Here is a 24,948-nt window from a genome sequence, read left to right as displayed (position 1 = left end):
ATGCTTCACTATATATTATTTAAATAAACTAAAAACTATTTCAATAATTTTGAACCTGGCACAAAAAAAAATCTCCTAATTTTCCAAAAAGATTCCACCTGGTTTATGGGTGGGCTCTATATATAATATATATTTTGAAACAAAGTGTAGGGCATGCGTATTCTCATTTATTGAACTGTTGTTTTAATATTCTACTAATAAAGCTAATAAGTGTTCGCTGATTTGCTTTATTTTATTCAATTTCATATCAAAGCAAAATTTGACAATCTTATCCAACCAAAATGGGTTGAATAATTTGTATTTTTTGCAACATTTAGCAGATAATTTTTTTTTTAAATTTTTAATCGCCCGATTCCAAATTTAAATTTTAAAAAAAATCAGCAAAATTAATATATTTGTAACGAAATTGAAATTTTTATTCAAAATGAAAACAAAAACAAAAAAAAGTACTATTGTTTAACTTTCACAGGAATCATCCACCTAAATAATCAAAAATCGTTAAAATAAAACAGGACTCAGAAAAATCCGATTTTTTAAAGTAGATTTGAAAGATAAAAAATACCCTTCATTTTAATTTGTATAAAACAAAGCTTGATTCTTTTAATTACTTATGAAACTATACCTTTAAAATAAAACAGCAGTTAAATTTTTGTTACAGCAGATGAAAATATTACTAATAATATTACTTACTTACTTGAGCAATTCTTCAAATGGTTCATATCAAGCTTTTCAATAGTAACCAAATAAAATTTACTTTAATAGTCTGTATGGATGAAATATTTATTATGTCTTATTTTGAAAAAAAAAATGTTAGTAATTAGGGTATTCACTCGCATTTTACTCTTATTTGAGTTTGATAAATCATTTTGAGAAAAATCGTTACAGTTTCACATAAATATCAAATTTCACGGGATTTCACGGAAAAAGCTAAATTTCACGGATTTCACGCTGTCTGCGAAATCGTGAAATTTCACTAACCCTATTGATGAGCTTCGAAAAGATTAAAGAGAAACAAAAAGAATCAAAGAAGTGCTACACTGAAATAAAAAAAAAGTACCAAATTCCTAAATTCTAGGAATTTTGCCTCCTTTTCTTATTAAGTAATCCAAAAAAACTCGATTACTAAATAAGGAAAGGAGCCAAAATTCCTAGAATTTAGGAATTTGGTACTTTTTTTTTATTTCAGTGTAAGGGATTCAGTTAATCCTATCAATCCTAACGGTCTGAGAAAGATATAAAGTTTTAAAGAGGTTTGAGACACATTATTATAGATTCCAAAAGAAAAAAAATGAATTTAAATTTAGGCCGATGCAAATATTTAAAAAAGTTTTTGTCCCTTGGCCCTGCCCGAGGTCAAGGAGGGGGGCAAAAAAATAAAAAAATATAAAAAATTAAATAACAAGCCATAATTTTCACATTTAAATAAAAAAAGTGTTTTAAAATGCATTTTACACTAGTTCAGTTGTTTTGCAATCATTAGTTTTCAAAAAATCTAAGATTTCATAAAAAACAAAATTTGTATCGAAAAAAAAGATTTTGCATCGAAAATTTTCAAAAAATCTTAAGATTTTTTAATAAACCCAAACATGAAATGATTTTAAACGCAGGAGAATGTATTTTAATTTGATTTCAGCTGGTTGCACTTGAATTTTCATTGAAATTTTGAAGTTTATTGTAAAAATATTTTTTTTGCCCCCTGATTTTTCGGGCCAATTTTGAAGGGGGGGGGAGGGTGACAAAAACTTTCAAAAATATGTGTACCAGCCTTATCAGTAAATTAACGTAAAGCTAGAATAATAAACTACAACGTTTGAAAGAGATTTTTTGAAATTCAAGAAATGCAAATAATTGAATGATATTTCACTTTAAAAAAGAATCGATTAAAAACATCCGTTTCATGAACCAAAAATCAGCATTTTGTTTTTTTTTCAACAGTGCTGCCATATCCATTACCAGCAGATGATCGTCTCGGACAAAAGCCAGAATCGTTCCACCATACCCATATGGAAGGATTCGAGCGGGAAAGCCATTGTCATAAAGCTTCAATTATAGGTGAGTGCATATATCCATGTAAGGTCCAGAGTGCAGCTGGGACACTCACAACTCGTTAAGGACACCGCCACCATAGTGAGGTTGCCATCGTGAAAGGGGGGGCGGGGGGACATATTCGGTATGAATGTTTTAATCGTGCCACGTGTATCGGTTGATATGGACCCCATGGGGGGTTTCGCACACTAGGACGTTATTACTCGGGGATCATCTGGTGGATAATGGAAAACGATACGAGAGCCCTTGGTGCACGAGGGAATAACATATTTTGTGCAATCAACTTTGAAGTCCTGGTAGCAAAAGTAATGAAAATGTATCACGGAAGAGATAACGCAGCACATTGATATACAGAGGAACCTCTTTTTACACGGTGCGTTACGTTTTTCTAATTTGTTGATTTCTCTGGAACGACGCAACATTTTTCAGATCTACAAAACGCTAATTGAAAAATAAAAAATCAAAAAAATTGAAATAACAGGCCATAGGGGTCGTGCATAAACCACGTAGCTTTTTTTTTCGAGAATTTTTGATCCCCCTCCCCCCCCATGGTTTTTCGTAGTTTCACGCCAACCCCCTCCCTAAAGGCTTTTTCCACCCAGGTGAAAAATCTAAAAAAATAGTATAGATTTCAAAAATGTTTATCCACAAATGATACACCTTCAGTGGGGGGTGACTTTGTATCAAAAAACGATATAAAGATAAAAACGAATGTTGGGGAATGTTCCTGAATGATTGGTCCAAGCGGGTTTTGCAGGTCTTGAACCTGCCGATGTACTCGGAGAAAATCCCCCCAGAAATTTACTTAAAAGTGTGAAAAAAGTATAACGTTACAAAGTTTAAGGTAAATAATAAAAGTATATCAATTTATTGACAGTAAAAAGAACTCTCAACAAAACAAGAAGCATCCAGGATAAATATGCTTTAAGAATTAAAGCTACTTTGTTATAAAAACATAATTCATGAATTAACTAAAATGCGCTATTAAATATAAAATAAAAATTATTTAAAAAAAGTAAAAAGTTTTGTTTCAGGAAAAAAATATTTTATTTTATTTTGAGGAAAATATCTTATTATAAAAGCTCCTAGTTAATATTTATTTTATTCCAAACACTCATAAACAAAACCCGACTAAAGCAACTTTTCTTTTTAATTAAGCATGATTGATTCCAATGATCCAATGTGTTAAAAAAAAGTCGAGTTATGTCATTTATTTCTCCATACAAGAATCAGAGACAGGGACAAACATTCAATATTATACCATTTTGAAATGTTAGTCCTGATTTATTTTTTTTTTGCAAAATATTGTTTTCGAAAAGACCGGAAAATTCCACGAATGTTTCATATTTTAACATTGAAAATCGGACTATTAGTTGCTGAGATATCGACATAAGAAAATAATAGGTTGTTTGGGTGACACTCGTATCAACAAAGTTCAAAAAAAGCAAAATATAGAGAATTTTCTCAGCTCTTCAAAAATATATTTTTATAAAGTGGGAAAACATGGGCACTAATTAAAAAAATGAAAAACTGCAACTATTTTAAAAAAAAAGTACCTAAACATTGCTATAACTTGAAAACGGTGCACTTTATGAAAATTTCACTCAAGTACTTTTTGATTGCAAATTCGATTTTACATCGAAAAATGATTTTTGCGATCAATACTTTGATTTTTTTTTAAATTTGTGTTGATTCAAAAATTCATAACTCAATCAATGTTTTTTTTGCCCGTTCTGGACATTTATGAAAAGTTGGAATTTGATGTCCCCTAAAACATATCAAAACAATAAAAAAATAGTGTTTTTTGAAAATCAAGTTTTAGTGACAAAAAGTTAAATTAAAAATCTCCAAAAAAAAATTTCACCGTGTATCACTTTTTTCAGTCTCCTTATCCATATCTATAGCTTTGCCTAAGACATCAAATCGATCAAAAATTTCCTTCAAAAGATGCAGATTTTTGAATTTTCTTATTTCATTAGCTACCAAGTTTGTATGGAAATTTTTATGGACAAACTTTGAGCATACCGAAGGCACCATAAAAGTTTCTGACGGATTAATAAATCAAAAATAAAAAATAAAGAATAAAGACAGAGTTTGTAAAAAATTGCAAACCTTGTCCAATCCTTGTGAAGTTAAAGCGGTTTTAAAAATAAAAATGTTGAAAAAATAGGTTTTTTGATGGTTTTTGGCAATTTCTATATGACGGACTTGATTTTTCAGTTTCGAAAATATTTTTACCGAAAAGCTCGTCCGATTTCTTTGTCCACATTTCAATTGGATGTATGGGCTTACAGATATAAGCTTATTACATTGCTCATAATTCAATCATTTTTTTCAGTGAAGTAAAGTAACCTGGATAATACAATTAGCTTATCTCTGTAAGCCCATACATCCAATTGAAATGTGGTCAAGGACAAACTTATGGGAAATTGGACGAGCTTTTCGGTAAAAATATTTTCGAAACTGAAAAATTAAGTCCGTCATATAGAAATAACCAAAAACCATCAAAAAACCTATTTTTTCAACATTTTTATTTTTAAAACCGCTGTAACTTCACAAGGATTGGACTTAGGACAATGGTCAATATGGAGACTTTTATGTAAAATTGTCTGGAAAATCGATTCCCGTATTCGGCTTTTGAAAATTTTGACGTTTAGAGCACTTTTCAAAAAAAAAACAGTTTCAGTAAATGATTTTTGTATTTTTTTAGGTGAGTTGCTCCATCCTGCATTTTTCGTGAGTTTTTTTGTAACATTTAAGGCTTTTTTCACAAAAATGTTGAGCGAAAAAAAATCGTGGGCTCACCTTTAAATTTAACTTTTAAACTTAAAAATCAAAAAATCTCATAAAAGTGGAGTGTTTTTTTCTTTCAGTGTATTTTTTTCGGAAAGCCCGTCAAATTTCCTACAAGTTTGCCTTTGATCACTTTTTGATACGATGCAACGGCTTCGAGATACAGCAATATTTAAATTACGAAAAATAAAAATATTGCAAACACGTACGCCCTTCTCAAATGTCATTATCGAGTGTTACTGGCTCCATATACACAAAAATGGCTTATATATGCCTAGGATAACATGTCTACAAAGTTTAATTGAAATCGGGGAGGGTCGGGTACAACCGATTCCCTATTTGACATGGAATTGCTCTGAGCTCAAATTTTAAATTGATTTTACATTTTTTTCAGTTGTTTAAATAGGCTATCTGAAAGATTAGGAAATTATCTACGCATAAAAAACGAAGCTATTCCCACATCTAACTCGAAATTGACAAAAAAATGCATATGGGACATTTATGCGAACATGGGCATATAGTCATAAAGCTATTTTTGCTTTCAACTTGTATGCAACTTTACAAATTTTAGAACACCTCGTAACAAAGGGCTTCTCAAATATTCACGGACATTGATATCACGCCGGGCGTGATCAACACGTTTCGACTGAATCCGGGTACGAGACCGTCCGGCCAAGTAATTGTGGTTGGCCGATCCGAACTGAGATGGATGCACCGAATTGAAACCAGTTACGGGCTTAATTGGAGCAAAACTTCATGCCATGGTTTAGATAGCCTGCCGCTGTGTCATGTAATATAACAAAAGGGAATAGATGTTGAAAATTGATTGGTGGCATGGTGAAATTTGAGAGTTTTCTTGCCCAATAAATTTTCGGGGTTTTTGTACAACAAACAAAGCCCTTCTTTTCTACAATATCCGATAACATCGCCTCAAAATTTCTGCACAACTTGCCTACATAAATTACATTTGTTTTCACAATCTACAGGGCGACCTTGTATCTGAAAAGGCTCAGATTTGTTGTTCAATGGTGCTCCTTGTTCTTTTTTAACATATTTCAATGGCTTGAACAAAAAAGGTGCCTGAAATTTATTGTGGAGTTTTTCCCTCCGATGGAAAGCAAAGCAGGGGATGTTTGTGTTTTCAGTGAAAGTAAAATAAAAAATGGAAAAAACGTCACTAGACTTATTGATAAAAAAAACCTTTTGAAAAAAAATCCTGATTTTTGTAAGATTACATTGTTTTATATTTATTTAGGAGCGCTGAAAGCCCTTTTCTGTTTTCTGGAATTTATGAGCACGAACTATTGCGACTGTTGCAAGAAACCGATCCCTGTTCGCCTCAAAACAAAAAAAAAAAAAAGGTTTAGTCAGAGAACTATCGTTTCAACAGTGAAAAAAAATATAAATATTATCCTTTCTGCTTCATTCCAGCAGAGAACTCGTGCTAGCGATCATCCCTTTGAAAGGGGGAATCCGAGCTAGGGAAAATATTGATTTTATTTATTTTTTCCCCACTTTTTCATTCATCGTCTGCAGGAAAACTCCGCACAGTTTTCCCTCTTCGGGCAGTTTGAGGCCACACTGAACACTTCTAACGAGCTTTTGAGGGGAGATATTTTTTCCTTTTTTTTATGCTGCTACAAGGAACGCTTCGACCGGAGAAATGAGTTCAATATCTATTATAATAACGGCAGAATCGACAAGCGGAGCGACCCCGGGTACGGGAAACTGCCTTGGAAGATGCAGGCAGCGGAGTCTGTTGCTGTGCGGAGGTAACGTCCGGACCTTCATCGGGGCCCGGTATTATCATATATGTTAAACAGAGCAAAACAGATCTGGGAAGTGCTTTTCGGAAGATGACACTTAGAAAACCCAATATTGGCAGTTGGGCTTGGGCTTTATTTAACCTCTAGAGATTTTGTCACCCATAGAAGTGGCATTACAAAAATAAAAAACGTAAAAGGTGTCTGAACATTTTTTACGGTGCAATTTCACTGGATGAATTTTCCGAGGCACTCTGAAAAAGATGCAGGAAAATTGGTTCTGTTATAATCTGCTCACAATAACAAGACCGTTACATCCTGGACTACGATGAGTATTGAGTTTTCCAGTTTGCTTGAGCACATGCATGGCAGTTTGCAACAATACTACTACTAAGTAATATTCTAGAGGAAGCATTTCTTTGCTTAAATTTTGAGCATTCTCGAAATCAATCTTCATGGCTCTGAAATTTTACACAATAAATATCTAGAGACATTTATATATATTTTTGTTTGACATTTGGGTAATTCTCTACCAACTCACACGAAATCGGGAAAAGTTTCGATTTGCGTGAAACATTGTCCTTAGGGGTAACTTTTGTCCCTGATCACGAATCCGAGGTCCGTTTTTTGATATCTCGTGACGGAGGGGCGTTACGACCCCTTCCATTTTTGAACATGCGAAAAAAGAGGTGTTTTTCAATAATTTGCAGTCTGAAATGGTGATGAGAAGGAAATTTGGTGTCAAAGGGACTTTTATGTTTGACGATGTGATGGCGTACTCAGAATTCCGAAAAAACGTATTTTTCATCGAAAAAAACACTAAAAAAGTTTTAAAAATTCTCCCATTTTCCGTTACTCGATTGTAAAAAAATTTGGAACATGTCATTTTATGGGAAATTTAATGTACTTTTCGAATCTACATTGACCCAGAAGGGTCATTTTTTCATTTAGAACAAAAATTTTCATTTTAAAATTTCGTGTTTTTTCTAACTTTGCACGGTTGTTTTTTAGAGTGTAACATTGTTGCACAAAGTTGTAGAGCAGACAATTACAAAAATTTTGATATATAGACATAAGGGGTTTGCTTATAAACATCACGAGTTATCGCAATTTTACGAAACAAAGTTTTGAAAAAGTTACTTTTTGCGTTTCTCTTTGTTTCGTCGTCCGTTTCTGCGACAGACCATGAACGGCCATGATCGATGACGACCAACTTTTTCAAAACTTTTTTTTCGTAAAATCGCGATAACTCGTGATGTTTATTAGCAAACCCCTTATGTCTATATATAAAATTTTTTGTAATTTTTTGCTCTACAACTTTGTAGAACATTGTTACACTTTAAAAAATAACCGTGCAAAGTTAGAAAAAACACGAAATTTTAAAATGAAAATTTTTGTTCTAAATGAAAAAATGACCCTTCTGGGTCAATGTAGATTCGAAAAGTACATTAAATATCCCATAAAATGACATGTTCCAAAATTTTTTACAGTCGAGTAACGGAAAATGGGAACATTTTTTAAAACTTTTTTAGTGTTTTTTTCGATGAAAAATACGTTTTTTCGGAATTCTGAGTACGCCATCAAATCTGGCGTCTTATTTTACATAAAAGTCCCTTTGACACCAAATTTCTGTCTCATCACCGTTTCAGGCTGCAAATTATTGAAAAACACCTCTTTTTTCGCATGTTCAAAAATGGAAGGGGTCGTACCGCCCCTCCGTCACGAGATATCAAAAAACGGACCTCAGATTCGTGATCAGGGACAAAAGTTACCCCTAACGACAAAGTTTCACGCAAATCGAAGAGGGGTCGGGGCAACTGCTGTGTGAGTTGGCGGAGAATTACCCATTTATATTTCACAAGGAGTGAAACTTTATTGGAAAAGTATTCAAAATATTATTTTGATTGCTTGTACAAGTTTGCAAACAAATTCCTCACAGTTGTTTTTGTTTGCTAACGCGTTGGCATTGTTGACTAATTTGGTAAACCACCACCTATATGATTTTTTAATTTCAATTGAGTGATCAATTCCACGATAATCTACCACTTCACTGCACAATTTTTGCATTTTACTTTCACTTGAAATTTTGTACTAAGGGGTAACTTTAGTGCCTGGTTCGTTTTTTTGATATCTCGTTACGGAGGGGTGGTACGGCCCTTTCCATTTTTGAACATGCGAAAAAAAAACATGTTTTCAACAATTTGTAGATGGAAAAGGTGGTGGGATGGAAATTTGGTGTCAAAGGGACTTTTATGTAAAATTAAATGACGTTCTCAAATTTCCGAAAAAAAAACATAGAAAAAAAAAACACTTAAAAAGTTTTAACACTCTGTCATTTTCCGTTACTCAACTGTAATTTTTTTTGAAACATGTCATTTTGAGGGAAATTTTATGTACTTTCGAATCCACATTAACCCAGAAAGGTAATTTTTCATTCAGAACTTTTTTTTTATTTTAAGATTCAGTTTGACGATGAAAAATCGCGAGATTTAGTTTGACGATTCTTAAAATCGCGGTAACTCGTGATGGTTACAAGCAAACCCCTTATGTTCATATCATTTTTTTGCAAATGTCTTTTAAAAAGAAACATGTTGTTCTAAATGAAAAAATGACCCTTCTGGGTTAATGTAGATTCAAAAAGTACATTGAATTTCCCTCAAAATGACATGTTCCAATTGTTTTGCCTTCCTCACCTTACTGAGGAAAGGCTATAAAATCACTCGAAAAATTAACTTCTTAATTCGACCTCGTAGACCTACCTTCACGTATATCATCGACTCAGAATCAAATTCTGAGCAAATGTTTGTGCGTGTGTATGTCTGTAAGTCCGTGCACCGAAAAAATGCACTCGATTATCTCCGGACTGGCTGAGCCGATTTGGGCCGTTCTGGTCTCATTTGATCCGTCTTAGGGTCCCACAAGACCTATATTAAATATTATGAAGTTTTGTTGAGTATTTCAAAAGTTATGCTAAAAAAACGATTCTGGCTAAAGTTTGAAAGATTGTAAAAAGGGTGGTTTTCGTAAGAAAACCCGTCTGATCATACATTTTTAGAAAGGTATTTGAAAGACCTTTCCAACAAGCCCAAAAGATTGATGATCTGATAACCCTATCAAAAGTTATGAGCACCTAAGTGTCATTTGGACACATTTTAGAGGTCGGATCTCAAATATGTTGATGAAAAAGTTGTCCGGATCTATCATGCGACCCATCGTTGGATAGGTAATCAAAAGACCTGTCTGTTGGACAGCTCAAAAGATTGAAGATCTGATAATCCTATCAAAAGTTATGAGCACCTAAGTGTAATTTGTACACATTTCAGAGGCCGGATCTCAAATATGTTGATGAAAAAGTTGTGAGGATCTATCCGGAGAACTGGCTCCCGGGATTTTGTTGATTTAAAACTTCCGGGAAAAATGAACAGATATATTTTTTTACTGCCTTAAGGCTTAAAAAACTTGAAAGTAATATAACTATTGAAAGTGAACAATTTTCATGAAACAGAAACAACCACCATCGGTGGATTAAGTAACGTTTTTTACAATTGAGTAACGGAAAATGTCAGGGTTTTTAAATCTTGTCTAGTGTTTTTTGGATGAAAAAAAAAAAAAAAACGTTTTTTCGGAATTTTGAGTATGCCATCATATCGGGCGTCCAATTTTCATAAAAGTCCCACACGAGGTGTCAAAAAAAAGGACAAAGTTTCACGCAAATCGAAGAGGGGTCGGGGCGACTTTTCCCGATTTTGTGTGAGTTAGTAAAGAATTACTACTTGAATGGTTTAGTGAGCAATTGACTTGAAATTAATAATACATATTTGTTTGGACATGTATCACCGATTATTGAGCATATTGGATTTAGTGCTCTTGCTAAGCAATTGACTTGAAATTGAAAACTTACTTTGATTTTGACCTTGATTGACGATTTTTAATTTTTTTATGAACAGTGCTTAAAAAAGATGAACAATCGAATTGAAAGATGTGAGATCTCTTCAAATATGTTCTCTCAAGGTTTTTGAAAAGCAAAAGTCTAACTTATAAAACAAGTATTCTTAAAACTATCAATAAATTTGCAAGGTAATGAATTTACAACAATTCTTTTTTTATATAAACTCAAAGCAAGGCTTACTATATCACCACATATCCGGAGCAATTCCTTCTCCAATCGTCTGTGCCGGAATGTGCAAACCGGTTCCGATTATCGCTTGGAAAAGGAAACTATTTCTATTCTATCCCATTCCACACAACAAAGATATTGGTACCAGACAACTGCTACATGGGATCTAATTTTTCCTCAGAGTTGCATTCTTTGTTACGGAAAACCCAAAACAACAAAAAAAAAACTGCAAATTGAAGCTCGTTCCGTTCGCATCCGGAAACCTTCCCCGCCCCGTTTCGAAAACAAGAGCCAAAATTGACAAATGAAATTGCCAATCAAGCGAGGGTCGAAACAGATCAAAAGAAGCCACCGTCGTCGTCCAGAAGTCAAACCCATCAGACACAAAGTCAATCAGCCGTTCCGGAGCACTGGAAATTAATCATTTGGAATTGAGTCGTGCCCTTTTTTTCTTTTTTTTTGTTAAGAGAAGAGGTAAGGTTGGGGTCTCCAACGAAACATTGGTCAATTGAGAAGGTTTCCTTGTCCTGGGTGAACAAAACCTCAAAAACAGAATTTGATTTAGAGAGCTTTGTTCTGCTTTTGACAGAGTTACATGACACATCAACTTTCAAGGTAAGAGCAGTTTCAGAAAGCTAAAACTGTCCCAATTTGCGCACCAAGAGTGCGATTAGCAGGGGGTTTATTCAATTAAACTTGTAACAACTTTGGTTCGAGTTTGGCAGATAATGGAGTACCGTTTCGTGCGAGTTACACGAGAACGTTTGCATATTTCTGGGGGTTTTATACTGAAGAGGCATGTATGGAAATGTTTGAAGAACTTTCGGAAGGGCTTCCGGGAATACTGGGGGTGATGACGGAGCTTTAGAAGAGCCCTCGAAGTCTGGTCGAGAATTCCATTTGGCCAACTTTGATAAGCGGTAGTTCATGGAATTTTGATTTTTAAAACAGACTTCAATTTTAACTAAAACTTACTATGCGTAGAATCAAATATGTGTCCAAAAAAATTACTTTGAAAAAAATGTAAAATTACATCTTTTTATGGGTAATTGCACGTTCTCCACATAAATTGCAGTTAATTTTAGTGTCGAATCTGGAATTCAGTCAAATTCTGTAAAAAAGAGCCAAGAGCACACTAGAAAGACAACCAAAATTGTGTTAAAATTGCTCCAAATGTAAAAAAATGATTGAATACCCCCAAATAATAAGTTATTTTGAATTAACGTGTAGTAGGCCAAATTACGCTCAAATAGCTCGAGTCATCTTACGTTGCGTGGGCGTGAGAAACTTTGCCACCGCTTCCATTTAAGGACGCTCTTGTTTGTCGGTCGAGTTCCAAAACTTTCGGAAAGTACACACTCCCAACGCGGTGAGTTTCCCACGCGACGAATCGCTGGTGAATTATGCAAGCCAGCGAAGGTCGCTCCCTCTTCCGGTCACTCTTTGGTTGATGAAGTCGGCCAGAGTCGGCGGTGAAAATTATGCTTGTTGTTTTGTTTTTCATCGTCGAGATTTGCGTTTGTTGCCTTGGGTACAATGAGTTTGGATTTGGGAAAAATATAGCATTTAGAACTTAACTAATTATTTCAATAGGCTGAGTAATTGATATTCTCTAGATAATTTCTAGCCGTTAAAAGTTTTAAAAATTAGCTAAATTGGATTTTTTTTAAATTTCCTATACTTTGAGTTGTAACTACGAGAAATGTATTCTCAAATTGTAGAAAAAAATGCTTGCATTCTGTTTAAAAATCCCATCACTTTGCAAATCATCCAAGAACTTATCTGAACTTATCTTATTTCAACTTTTCCAAGTTTCTGTCAACAAGTAAACAAGTTCATTATCAATTTACCATCTCGAAGAGATTTGTTCTGCCATGGGTTCGTGCAACGTACGTATCGTGTAACGAACCGTCACACAGATTAGAAAAGTAGAACTTGGATTTACCTCGTATCAGGTTCAGGTTTGTTTGTTGCATAGTAATTTGCGTAAGTGCTTGCTTAGTCCTAGAAGTTTCACTAAGGAAGGGTCAGTTTTTGAAATCATTGCTAAATGTTTAGCCAACGACGCAACACCTCTGCTTTCAAAACAAACGACACCATACTTTGTACAACTTTATCACTTTGAAATTTAAATAAAATCCCTTCTCCGTGTGGGAGGGGGCTCATTTTCCAGGTGATCAACCGGGTACGATTTTTTTCTTTCTCGCTCTGGTGTTTGAAATCCAATCTCTTCCATCGGGCCACCTCACACAGTCATATTTATTTACATTTTTACCTCAAGCTCGGAATAAAATACGCAGAGAAAGGGTATACAGCAAAAAACAACATCAAAGGTGGGTACACACAGTTATGTGTACACGGGTGAAACAGTCGAAAATAAACACCTCGACGTTTTTGCCTGGCAAGGCCTCCGCATTTTTTTGTCGCTGGGCTCCGCTCAAAGTAATGTGAGTTTGTCCTTTTCACGAAAAATAAAAAAAAAATCTAGCTAACGGGTAAGCCCTTTCGCTGCGAAAGTGACACCTAGCCTGTCCCAGAGGGGTAGGGGGGTGGGACAAATTTACACCTTGCGCGCCATGCTCCTTGAATTTCTCGGGCTTCCAGAAGGAGTGAGCCCGGGTAGGGTGGCTTGTTTGGAGCTAGAAAGTCCTCAACCAGGGTGGGAGTTGAGCGATACCATGGTGGGACAGCTGAAATTGAACAGTTTCATTGACGTGACAAGACAGTATTGAAACAAACTGAGACGTGAACGTTTTGATCCTGGTGGGATCAAAACCTTGAGACAAACTGAGACACAACCCATGGTGGGAAAGAAATAAACAGTTGAGAGGAGTGTTTTGTGGTGGGAAAGAATTTGTCAAAAATGAATACTGTAGACAACATGCGACGAGGCCTTTGAACGTGGTGGGACATAAATGGGCGAGACCGCATTCTTTAACAAACTGAGAAAACTATGGCGAGACAGAGATGAATAGTTGAAATGATCATGACAATGTAGCGACCGTAACCTTAAAATTAACCGGGATGAAGGCCGTGGTGAGACAGAAATTGGCGTAACCGCATCCTTTAAACAAACTGAGACGGAAACCATGGCGAGATGTAACACTTTTGCACGTCATTAACAGTCAAGACCCGAAGAAAAAAATTTCCCTGTACAACCCGAAGCCTGCAAAATGCGTTACAGTAAATTTTCGCAGGCTTGGGAAATATGCAAAATAGCACCAAACTTCAATGTTTTATAGTGTTTTGGAATCGTCAGAATGTCTACTTTAAGGAAAAATATGCAAATTAGTGGATTTTTGGGCGGGGCTCGGGGAGGGTGAACGAAAAATATCCGAGCAAAATGCGTTACAGTAAATTTGTAAAATTTATATCTAATGCAAAACATGACCAAAACTCAAAGTTTTATAGTGCTTTGGAAAGGTCTTCACATGAACTTTATGTTAAAAATATAAAAAGACTACGTTTTCCATAAAGTTTTACTAAAAAAGTTAAGTAAACATTTATTGTTCTATATACTAATATCAGTAAGAGAATAAAAACATGACTTTTTATTAGAAACATAATCATGCGACATATCTAACTTCTCCAAATTTCATGAATAGTCATTCTGCAACAAAATTGAACAGATTCAGCTGAACCGGTTCACCCAACCGGTTCAATAGTTGTACCGGTTGAACATTTCTGGCACAAAATGTATCATGCGACATGTCTAACTCTTTCAAATTGCCTGAAAAGTCATTCTGTAGCAAAATTGAACCGATTCAGCTGAACCGGTTCATCCAACCGGTTCGATAGTTGTACCGGTTGAACATTTCTGGCACAAAATGTATCATGCGACATATCTAACTCTTTCAAATTGCCTGAAAAGTCATTATGTAGCAAAATTGAACCGATTCAGCTGAACCGGTTCATCCAACCGGTTCGATAGTTGTACCGGTTGAACATTTCTGGCACAAAATGTAGCATGCGACATATCTAACTCTTTCAAACTGCCTGAAAAGTCATTTTGTAACAAAATTGAACCGATTCAGCTGAACCGGTTCATCCAACCGATTCAATAGTTGTACCGGTTGAACATTTCTGGCACAAAATGTAGCATGCGACATATCTAACTCTTTCAAATTGCCTGAAAAGTCATTATGTAGCAACATTGAACCGATTCAGCTGAACCGGTTCACCCAACCGGTTCGATAGTTGTACCGGTTGAACATTTCTGGCACAAAATGTAGCATGCGACATATCTAACTCTTTCAAATTGCCTGAAAAGTCATTCTGTAACAAAATTGAACCGATTCTGCTTAACCAGTTCATCCAACCGGTTCAATAGTTGTACCGGTTGAACATTTCTGGCACAAAATGCAGCATGCGACATATCTAACTCTTTCAAATTGCCTGAAAAGTCATTCTGTAACAAAATTGAACCAATTCAGCTGAACCGGTTCATCCAGCCGGTTCGATAGTTGTACCGGTTGAACATTTCTGGCACAACAAGTATCATGCGACATATCTAACTCTTTCAAACTGCCTGAAAAGTCATTTTGTAACAAAATTGAACCGATTCGGCTGAACCGGTTCATCTTACCGGTTGAAAAGTTATGCTTCTTTAAATTCTTTATTTTTTTTAAATTCTTTATATTCTCTTAATTCCTAAAATTCTTAAAATTCTTAAAATTCTTAAAATTCTTAAAATTCTTAAAATTTTTAAAATTTTTAAAATTCTTAAAATTCGAAAATTCTTAAAATTCTTTAAATTCTTTAAATTCTTTAAATTCTTTAAATTCTTTAAATTCTTTAAATTCTTTAAATTCTTTAAATTCTTTAAATTCTTTAAATTCTTTAAATTCTTTAAATTCTTTAAATTCTTTAAATTCTTTAAATTCTTTAAATTCTTTAAATTCTTTAAATTCTTTAAATTCTTTAAATTCTTTAAATTCTTTAAATTCTTTAAATTCTTTAAATTCTTTAAATTCTTTAAATTCTTTAAATTCTTTAAATTCTTTAAATTCTTTAAATTCTTTAAATTCTTTAAATTCTTTAAATTCTTTAAATTCTTTAAATTCTTTAAATTCTTTAAATTCTTTAAATTCTTTAAATTCTTTAAATTCTTTAAATTCTTTAAATTCTTTAAATTCTTTAAATTCTTTAAATTCTTTAAATTCTTTAAATTCTTTGCATTTTTTAAATTCTTTAAATTCTTTAAATTCTTTAAATTCTTTAAATTCTTGATTTTTTTTTAAATTCTTTAAATTCTTTTAATTCTTTAAGAATTTAGAGAATATAAAGAATTTAAAAAATTAAAGATTTTAAGGAAGCATAACTTTTCAACCGGTTAGATGAACCGGTTCAGCTGAATCGGTTCAATTTTGTTACAGAATGACTTTTCAGGCAATTTGAAAGAGTTAGATATGTCGCATGCTACATTTTGTGCCAGAAATGTTCAACCGGTACAACTATCGAACCGGTTGGATGAACCGGTTCAGCTGAATCGGTTCAATTTTGTTACAGAATGACTTTTCAGGCAATTTGAAAGAGTTAGACATGTCACATGATTCATTTTGTGCCAGAAATGTTCAACCGGTACAACTATTGAATCGGTTGGGTGAACCGATTAAACTGAATCGGTTCAATTTTGTTACAGAATGACTTTTCAGGCCATTTGAAAGAGTTAGATATGTCACATAATACATTTTGTGCCAGAAATGTTCAACCGGTACAACTATCGAACCGGTTGGGTGAACCGGTTCAGCTGAATCGGTTCAATGTTGCTACATAATGACTTTTCAGGCAATTTGAAAGAGTTAGATATGTCGCATGCTACATTTTGTGCCAGAAATGTTCAACCGGTACAACTATTGAATCGGTTGGATGAACCGGTTCAGCTGAATCGGTTCAATTTTGTTACAAAATGACTTTTCAGGCAGTTTGAAAGAGTTAGATATGTCGCATGCTACATTTTGTGCCAGAAATGTTCAACCGGTACAACTATCGAACCGGTTGGATGAACCGGTTCAGCTGAATCGGTTCAATTTTGCTACAGAATGACTTTTCAGGCAATTTGAAAGAGTTAGATATGTCGCATGATACATTTTGTGCCAGAAATGTTCAACCGGTACAACTATCGAACCGGTTGGATGAACCGGTTCAGCTGAATCGGTTCAATTTTGCTACAGAATGACTTTTCAGGCAATTTGAAAGAGTTAGACATGTCACATGATACATTTTGTGCCAGAAATGTTCAACCGGTACAACTATTGAACCGGTTGGGTGAACCGGTTCAGCTGAATCGGTTCAATTTTGTTGCAGAATGACTATTCATGAAATTTGGAGAAGTTAGATATGTCGCATGATTATGTTTCTAATAAAAAGTCATGTTTTTATTCTCTTACTGATATTAGTATATAGAACAATAAATGTTTACTTAACTTTTTTAGTAAAACTTTATGGAAAACGTAGTCTTTTTATATTTTTAACATAAAGTTCATGTGAAGACCTTTCCAAAGCACTATAAAACTTTGAGTTAATGTTTTGCATTAGATATAAATTTTACAAATTTACTGTAACGCATTTTGCTCGGATATTTTTTCGTTCACCCCCTCCCCCCCGAGCCCCGCCCAAAAATCCACTAATTTGCATATTTTTTCCTTAAAGTAGACATTCTGACGATTCCAAAACACTATAAAACATTGAAGTTTGGTGCTATTTTGCATATTTTCCAAGCCTGCGAAAATTTACTGTAACGCATTTTGCAGGCTTCGGGTTTTGACTGTTAAACATTTAAATTTAAATGCAGTTTGATGTAAATATGCAACAAATTATACGTAAAAACTTGATTTTAAGTGTGATTCAACCGTTTACAAAGGAGCAATTCTGTATCTCAGCAACCCGAGGTCCAATCTTCAATGTCTCTTAGACAATTTTATAGCAAATTTTCTGAACTTCTCAAAAAAAATATTGTTAGAAACGGTCACTTATGGCCACTATTTTTAAAAATTGAAAAACTGCAAATATTTCGCTAAAATCAAACTTTTGGTGGCTATATCTTGAAAACGGAGCCCTTTATCAAAAAATCTTTTGGGTACTTTTCGATTGCAAATTCAATTTTGCATTAAAAAATAATGTCAAACTTGTTTTTGCATGAAGCTTCGATTTTTCCAAAAATCAATGTTTTTTCAAAAATTCATAACTCGGCTGCAGATTTTTTGACCATTTTTCTCTATGGCTCAAAAGTTGCGCCTAAAACATATCAAAAAATCTCGAAAATCAAAAAATACATATTTTGGCAAATTGAGCTTTAGCGAAAAAAAGTTGATAAAAAAATCTGCAATTTTTTTCCGTGTACCTATTTTTTCTCAAAAGTCCTCAACAATACCTACAACTTTCCCGAAGACACCAAATTGATCAGAAAATTCACTCAAAAGTTACTGTTGTTTGAATACCATTTTTGTATGGACAGTAGCCAAAATTGTATGGAGACTTGTATGGGTGAACAAATGACGCAAAATAGCTCATTTGGTCATAGGGAAGGCTCCCACAAAGTTTAAGTCAAATAAAAAAAAATACAAAAAATAAAAATGGTCGAAATCGGTCGATTTCGTAGAGAGCTGCTTGATTCAATGGAATAGAAATCGTGGAGCATGATATAAAAATGCCAAAAAGGAGCATAACATTTTACAATTTTTAAAGATTTATGCCAACCCTATCCCATTTGAACCCCCTGGCTCAGATGCCTGCTTTCGATAACAAACTGGGACAGCAGCAGTAGCAAATAGAATCCGCACTGGCGAGATAACACCGTAGTATACCTTCATTGCACGGGAATGAAACTCCCCCAAAAGCACGCGCCCATTCATTATGCAAAATGGATTAAATTTATGCCCGCGCCGAAATGAATGTTTAAATTTTATAGTGATTGGAGGAGGCTGTTCTGCGAGGACTGTGAGATTCGCCCCCTTTTTTTCGCGGAAACGTGGGACAGGGTGGGGCATAATGCTGTTTGTTATGGATACAATGTACACACGAACTAGCTTGGAGCAGTCGTAGCGCAGCTTCTTCGTTTGTGCATGTTAACCTTGCGAGATGTTCAACGCCGTACGAGCTCGTCGCTGTTATGCTTTCTTGGCGAAAATGTGTAAAATTAAATCTACTAGGAAGTTTGTATGACATGATTTGTAATCTTTTTAGTTTATGCCATACACTCATAGTAATTCCCAACTCTTGGTGATGTTTTTTTTTAATATCGTTCACGCCGGAAGATCATTCAACGACGTTTAGCTAAGGCGCTAAATTTGGAAAGAACGAGCTGCTGACTGTCACGTTTTCGTTGTGGAACAATCGAATTAAGACTCTGTGCTCTGCTGTGCTAGTACAAGTGAAGGAGTCTTAGGGGAAGTGCTGAAAGCCGTTCGCGTGTGTCATGCTAATTATTCAAGATTTAATTTTGATAAATTTAAATCCACCCACACATACAAAAGCGAAGAAAAGCACGCACGACTAAACCCGGAAGCTGGCAAATTGGATTTCACGCTAGCTCAGTCAGTTGACTGATTAAAGCATTTTATTTCTTCTGAAAACCAGGTTCAACCTGAATTCCCAACTTGGCTAGATTGCTCCTTAGAACTCATCAGCGCACCAGCAGTGTTGCCAGAGGGCTCTCATCTGACACCATCAGAGAGAAAGTCAAGTGCCTTCTTTGCTGGATGACATTTCCCCATTGTTGTGCCGTGCCACCGGGTTTTGAACTCTTTTCATGTTTTTCATGTTTTGTTTGCCCTCACACACTTGCCCGTGTGATGTCTTGGAATAAATCACGCTCTGGAGGGACATTACGCGCAAGGACTCCCCGCGCAAGGCCCGGCTTCAAAGAACGTCTTTCAGGGAGGTGGGACTGTAATCATATGCATGAAACAGAGATCGTCTCATACGTGATAAGTGTGAGTGTTTGTAAGGAAGATAGCGATCCTAAAAGAACACTTACGATTTTCGCTTGGCATAGAAAGGAAATTTGTTCTTTTAACTTTAGGAGCTTTCGAATATTACGTAACTTGAAATCCCCGAAATCCCTTAAAAGATTAGATCATCTCTATGGTTGCACATCATTGCATACAAGTTGCGTGCAAAGTTTAGTGCAAATACCAATTAGTGCCGTGCTGCCACCTATTGGCGAGTAGCCCAGTCCATCTCGTTATCTTCAGCACTGTATGGAAATTTGCAGGAAAACATAACATCAGTGCACTAAAGAGCACGCGTCCCTTTCGGGGACAATTCTATCCAAGGCGCCAAGCAGATTATTCCGGGACAACAGGAAAATATTGCCATTATTATTCATGAAAACATAAACGAGTGTGATGGCTCGGGGCAGCCTCGGGGACGACGACATGTATTCAGGTTTTTCTTACATAAACAACGAAGAATATAACGCTTCCCTCGAGGGGGGGAAATCGGACCTGACAAAAGTTAGGCCAGAGTCGGCCCTGGAGATTTAAGAAGAATCGGCGCTTCAACGAAGCTAATTTTATTAGCGAGCAGCGGAGTACGACCGTTTAGGCAGTCGCCATAATTTGGTGTGAATGGTGCCACAATTTGTCAAATCTTGCGATAAGTAGGTTTATGCTAACGGCACTCCTGGGCGAACACATACACCGCTAATGTGGGCAATTTGTGTGCTGAAGAAGTGTTTTGTGAGGGGACATTTAGAATTTTAAATTCGTCCGGCTTATGTTGAGATATGGCGAGGTGAATAAATTAAACTTGGAATTAAAATGATAAGATGCCGTGATGAAGACTTTTAAGTTATTTTACATATAAATAAATCAAAATTGTGACTGGTGTCAGAAGTATCTTAATCAACGGTTAACTTCTTCCACTATGATCAAATATCAATTAGGTTATTTCCGCTTTCCCAACTCAATCGAATCGATTACCGCAAGCTACTTACCATCACAAATTAAGCACTCTGCGGGGACTCCGAGCCCAACCACATAATTCGGCACCGTAATTGACCAGATGGATGAACACTCGCTCCTAATGGCCTCCCAATGGCAGCAGGTCCTGATCGACGTGTTTCGATAAAGCTGATGTCCTGAAATCGAACGTTAGAAAAAAAAGAGAGGACTTCCATTAGATTCAACGTTGTCTGTTTCTATGAAAGCGAGGAAAAACATGTAGCCTGAAATCCTCTCCGACCATTAGTCATTATTTCGAAGGGATGCCAGGGGACGAAAGAAATGCTCATTAGGTGTGGCCCGAGCCAAATTACGCCACATTCCTGGCCTCAATAATGCAACATCAATTTGGGGCGGCCACCGTTGCCGCAATATCTCTGAAAGATATGGGTAATACTTTTCCTTTTTTTGTGTGTGGGGGCGAAACAAGGACCTTCATAAATTGGATGTCCTGCGAAGGATTGCTCACGTACGCAAACGACCGTAATGGGAAATTTATATCATTTGCCGCGTAGGATTTCGATACAATGTTGTAAGAAACTTGTGCAATTCTCCCAATAGCGTGCAAGTTGTATGAAAAGGGTACTTCTGTCGTTGCGCCATCTATTGGGGAATAGCTCAAAAAGGCAAAGTTCACCTAATACTCGACCTCGACCAGATTTACCTGTCACGACTAAATTAACAATCGCCTGACCCTTTCCAGAGCAAAACAAACGACTGCAAATTATAAACTCTGATCCTGGCCTTACCGGGGCCCGGTGCGGTGTTCAACAGGCCCATCAACACGTTCACCGGCAGAGATCTGAGCGCTCTTACCGTCACACCTGGGGAAATCCAATTCACTTCGAGGACACGCACCTTTTACTCAATAATCCGGGCGCCACCGGGGAACCCTTTCTCAACGGATGGAAGAAGACGCCGGGTCGGAACGACAGGGACGCGTACTTTGTCCATTTATCATGGGCCACCGACCCGCTCGGTAATAAGTTCTGAGTTCTGCTTCGTGTGTGCTACAAGGATGTTGCGCTCAAGAAAGGACGATGCGGCAGCTAATAATATATCTTCGTCCGTACTTTTGGAGGGAAACCTTCCCACGGGAATGTCCCCGGCCTTAAACGAGCTGCCAATCATAACTTTCAGCACGTGCAGGGTGGTCCACGTGGTGGTGCTGTCGTTTGGAGGGTCTGGTGATACATGGACATTCTATTTCTGAAAATAACATTGTTTGCATTGTAACACGATTTTTATACCTTGTACTTTTGACTGTGGGGAAGCATTTCTGATTTATGACATGCTAATTTAGTGCAAGCAAAACTAACTATTGAGAAGTTAAGTTCCAAATATGTTGGAACATACAGTATCTTAATCTAGGTAAGGATAAAACAAAACAAAAATTCCACGAAGAAATATAATTTAAATTCCCGCAGCTGCACATGGAAATTCTTCCAAATTATTATTTTTTAAATTTATTTTAATAAATTATTTTTAAGTTCTCTACGAAATCGGTATTTTTTCTTAAATTTTAATTTTTGTATTTTTAAATCCGACTGAAACTTTTTTGGTGCCTTCGGTATGCCCAAAGAAGTCATTTTGCATCATTAGTTTGTCCATATAATTTTCCATACAAATTTGGCAGCTGGCCATACAAAAATGATGTATGAAAATTCAAAAATCTGTATCTTTTGAAGGAATTTTTTGATCGATTTGGTGTCTTGGGCAAAGTTGTTAGTATGGATATGGCCTACACTGAAAAAAATGATACACGGTAAAAAAATTTAGCGATTTGTAATTTGACTTTTTGTCACTAAAACTTGATTTGCAAAAAAACACTATTCCAATTTTTTTTTTATATTTTTTAGAGGACATCAATTGCCAACTTTTCAGAAATTTCCAGGTTGTGCAAAAAATCTTTGAGCGATTTATGAATTTTTGAATCAATACTGATTTATTCAAAAAATCGAAAAACTGGTCGCAAAAATTTTCAACTTCATTTTTTGATGTAAAATCAAATTTGCAATCAAAAAGTACTTTAGTGAAATTTTGATAAAGTGCACCATTTTCAAGTTAAATCCATTTTTAGGTGACTTTTTTTTAAAATAGTCGCAGTTTTTCATTTTTTTAAATTAATGTGCATGTTTGCCCACCTCTGAAAAAAATATTTTTGAAAAGCTGAGATAATTCTCTATATTTAGCATTTTTGAACTTTGTAGATACGACCCTTCGTTGCTGAGATATTGCCATGCAAAGGTTTAAAAACAAGAAAATTGATGTTTTCTAAGTCCCACCCAAACAATACACCATTTTCTAAAGTCGATATCTCAGCAAGTAATGTTCCGATTTTCAATGTTAAAACATGAAACATTCGTGAAATTTTCCGATCTTTTCGAAAAAAAAAATAGTTTCAATTTTTTTAACCAAAACTAACATTTTAAAAGGGCGTAATATTGAATGTTTGGCCCTTTTGGAATGTAAGTCTTGGTTTAAAAAAATTGAAAATATTTTTTTTCGACAAGATCGGATGTTTCACGAATGTTTCATATTTTAACATTGAAACCCGGACCATTAGTTGCTGACATATCGACATTAGAAAATGGTGTGTTGTTTGGGTGAGACTTAGAAAACATCAATTTTCCTGTTTTAAACCTTTGCGTGGCAATATCTCAGCAAATATGGGTCGTATCAACAAAGTTCAAAAGTGCAAAATATAGAGAAAGAATAAAATCATAGAGAATTTTTTCAGCTTTTCAAAAATATTTTTTTCGAAAGTGGGAAAACATGTGCACTAATTTCCAATAATTAAAAACATCGACTATTTTCAAAAAAGTCACCTAAAAATGGATTTAACTTGAAAACGGTGCTTATCAAAATTTCACTAAAGTACTTTTTGATTGCCAATTTGATTTTACATCGAAAAATGAAGTTGAAAAATTGACCAATTTTTCGATTTTTTGAAAAAAATCAGGATTGATTCAAAAATTCATAACTCGCTCAAAGATTTTTTGCACAACCTAAAACATATAAAAAAAATAAAAAAATAAAAATAGTGTTTTTTTGCCAAAAAGTTTTAGTGACAAAAAGTTTAAGTGACAAAAAGTTAAATAAAAAATCACCAAAATTTTTTTGACCGTGTATCGTTTTTTTAGTGTAGTCCATATCCATACCTTCAACTTTACCGAAGATACCAAATCGATCAAAAAATTTCTTCAAAAGATACAGTTTTTTGAATTTCCATTCATCATTTTTGTATGGCCAGCTGCCAAATTTGTATGGAAAATTATATGGACAAACTAATGATGCAAAATGGCTTCTTTGGGCATACCGAAGGCACCAAAAAAGTTTCAGTCGGATTGAAAAATACAAAAAAAAATCGAATGACCGAAATCTGAGAGAACTGCTCAGGTGTCACAAAAGCCGCAAACAATTTTCATGTTTATTATTAAATTATTTTTGTAACTGCTTGTTTCATTATAATCATTATTATAATTAATTGTATGTTTCTAATGGCCAATATGACGTCCATCTCGGGATTTTTCGATATGAAATTCTTGGGAATTTTCAAAATATGTTTCGATTTCCCAGAAATTGAAAACTCGTGTATTCCTTTTTTGTCTGGATATTCAGATTTTTATTTTGTTATTTTCATATATTTTTAAATGATAGTGATGGCTACACAACGCTTATCCTGCTGTTTAACTGTAATTGAACGTTTGATATTACTACACCCAGAACTGGACATCGGCATACGAGAGGATAAAGAGCACGATTCGTTAGTAAAATGGTACTGTGTGCGGACTGAGAGGATAAATCCCGAAATTACCGAGAGTACTTTACTCATGAGTTCATCTTCAAAAAAAGTTCATCTATCAAAAACAAGTACTGGTACCGAGACTCGAACCCAAGACCTTCGACATATTAAACCGTGCCTTTGCCGTATGGGCCACAATGGTTCGGTGACTAATTGGCGGTCATTTGTCCATATAAGCCACTCAATAGGATGAACTGTTCCAATGAACGAATGAACACGCGAGAGGACTTTACTCTCGCAAAATAGCACTTTCCTCACGTTTCTTTTCGAGAGGACTATCCCCTCGATCTTTAACTATAGAATCTCTTTTGGATACAATATTCCAACACGGGAGTTACCATGTTTTGTGGTTGGGTTGAGCGTTTTAGCAGAAAGGATTATTATGAATACCATGTTTACATCTTTAGCAGAGCATTGCAAAAAGTTTACAATCGATTGAAAAAAAATACAGCAAAAATTTGTCTTCAATGATATTTAGGG

The 24,948-nt window shown here is 35.2% G+C and overlaps 1 protein-coding gene across 1 annotated transcript in view; it reads right to left on the bottom strand.

Moving 5' to 3' along the window:
• LOC6032196 (leucine-rich repeat-containing protein 24) overlaps window positions 1-24,948 on the bottom strand; it is a 370,966-nt gene that overhangs the window by 32,961 nt on the left and 313,057 nt on the right. Inside the window, 1 exon segment of the mRNA XM_038249209.1 lies at window positions 20,657-20,800. The gene's annotated coding sequence lies outside the window, so the exon portion shown is untranslated.

Source organism: Culex quinquefasciatus, chromosome 1, assembly GCF_015732765.1.
Source record: "Culex quinquefasciatus strain JHB chromosome 1, VPISU_Cqui_1.0_pri_paternal, whole genome shotgun sequence".
NCBI lineage: Eukaryota > Metazoa > Arthropoda > Insecta > Diptera > Culicidae > Culex > Culex quinquefasciatus.
Note: the sequence above shows the minus strand (reverse complement) of the source record. Positions and strands in the feature narration are given on the sequence as shown.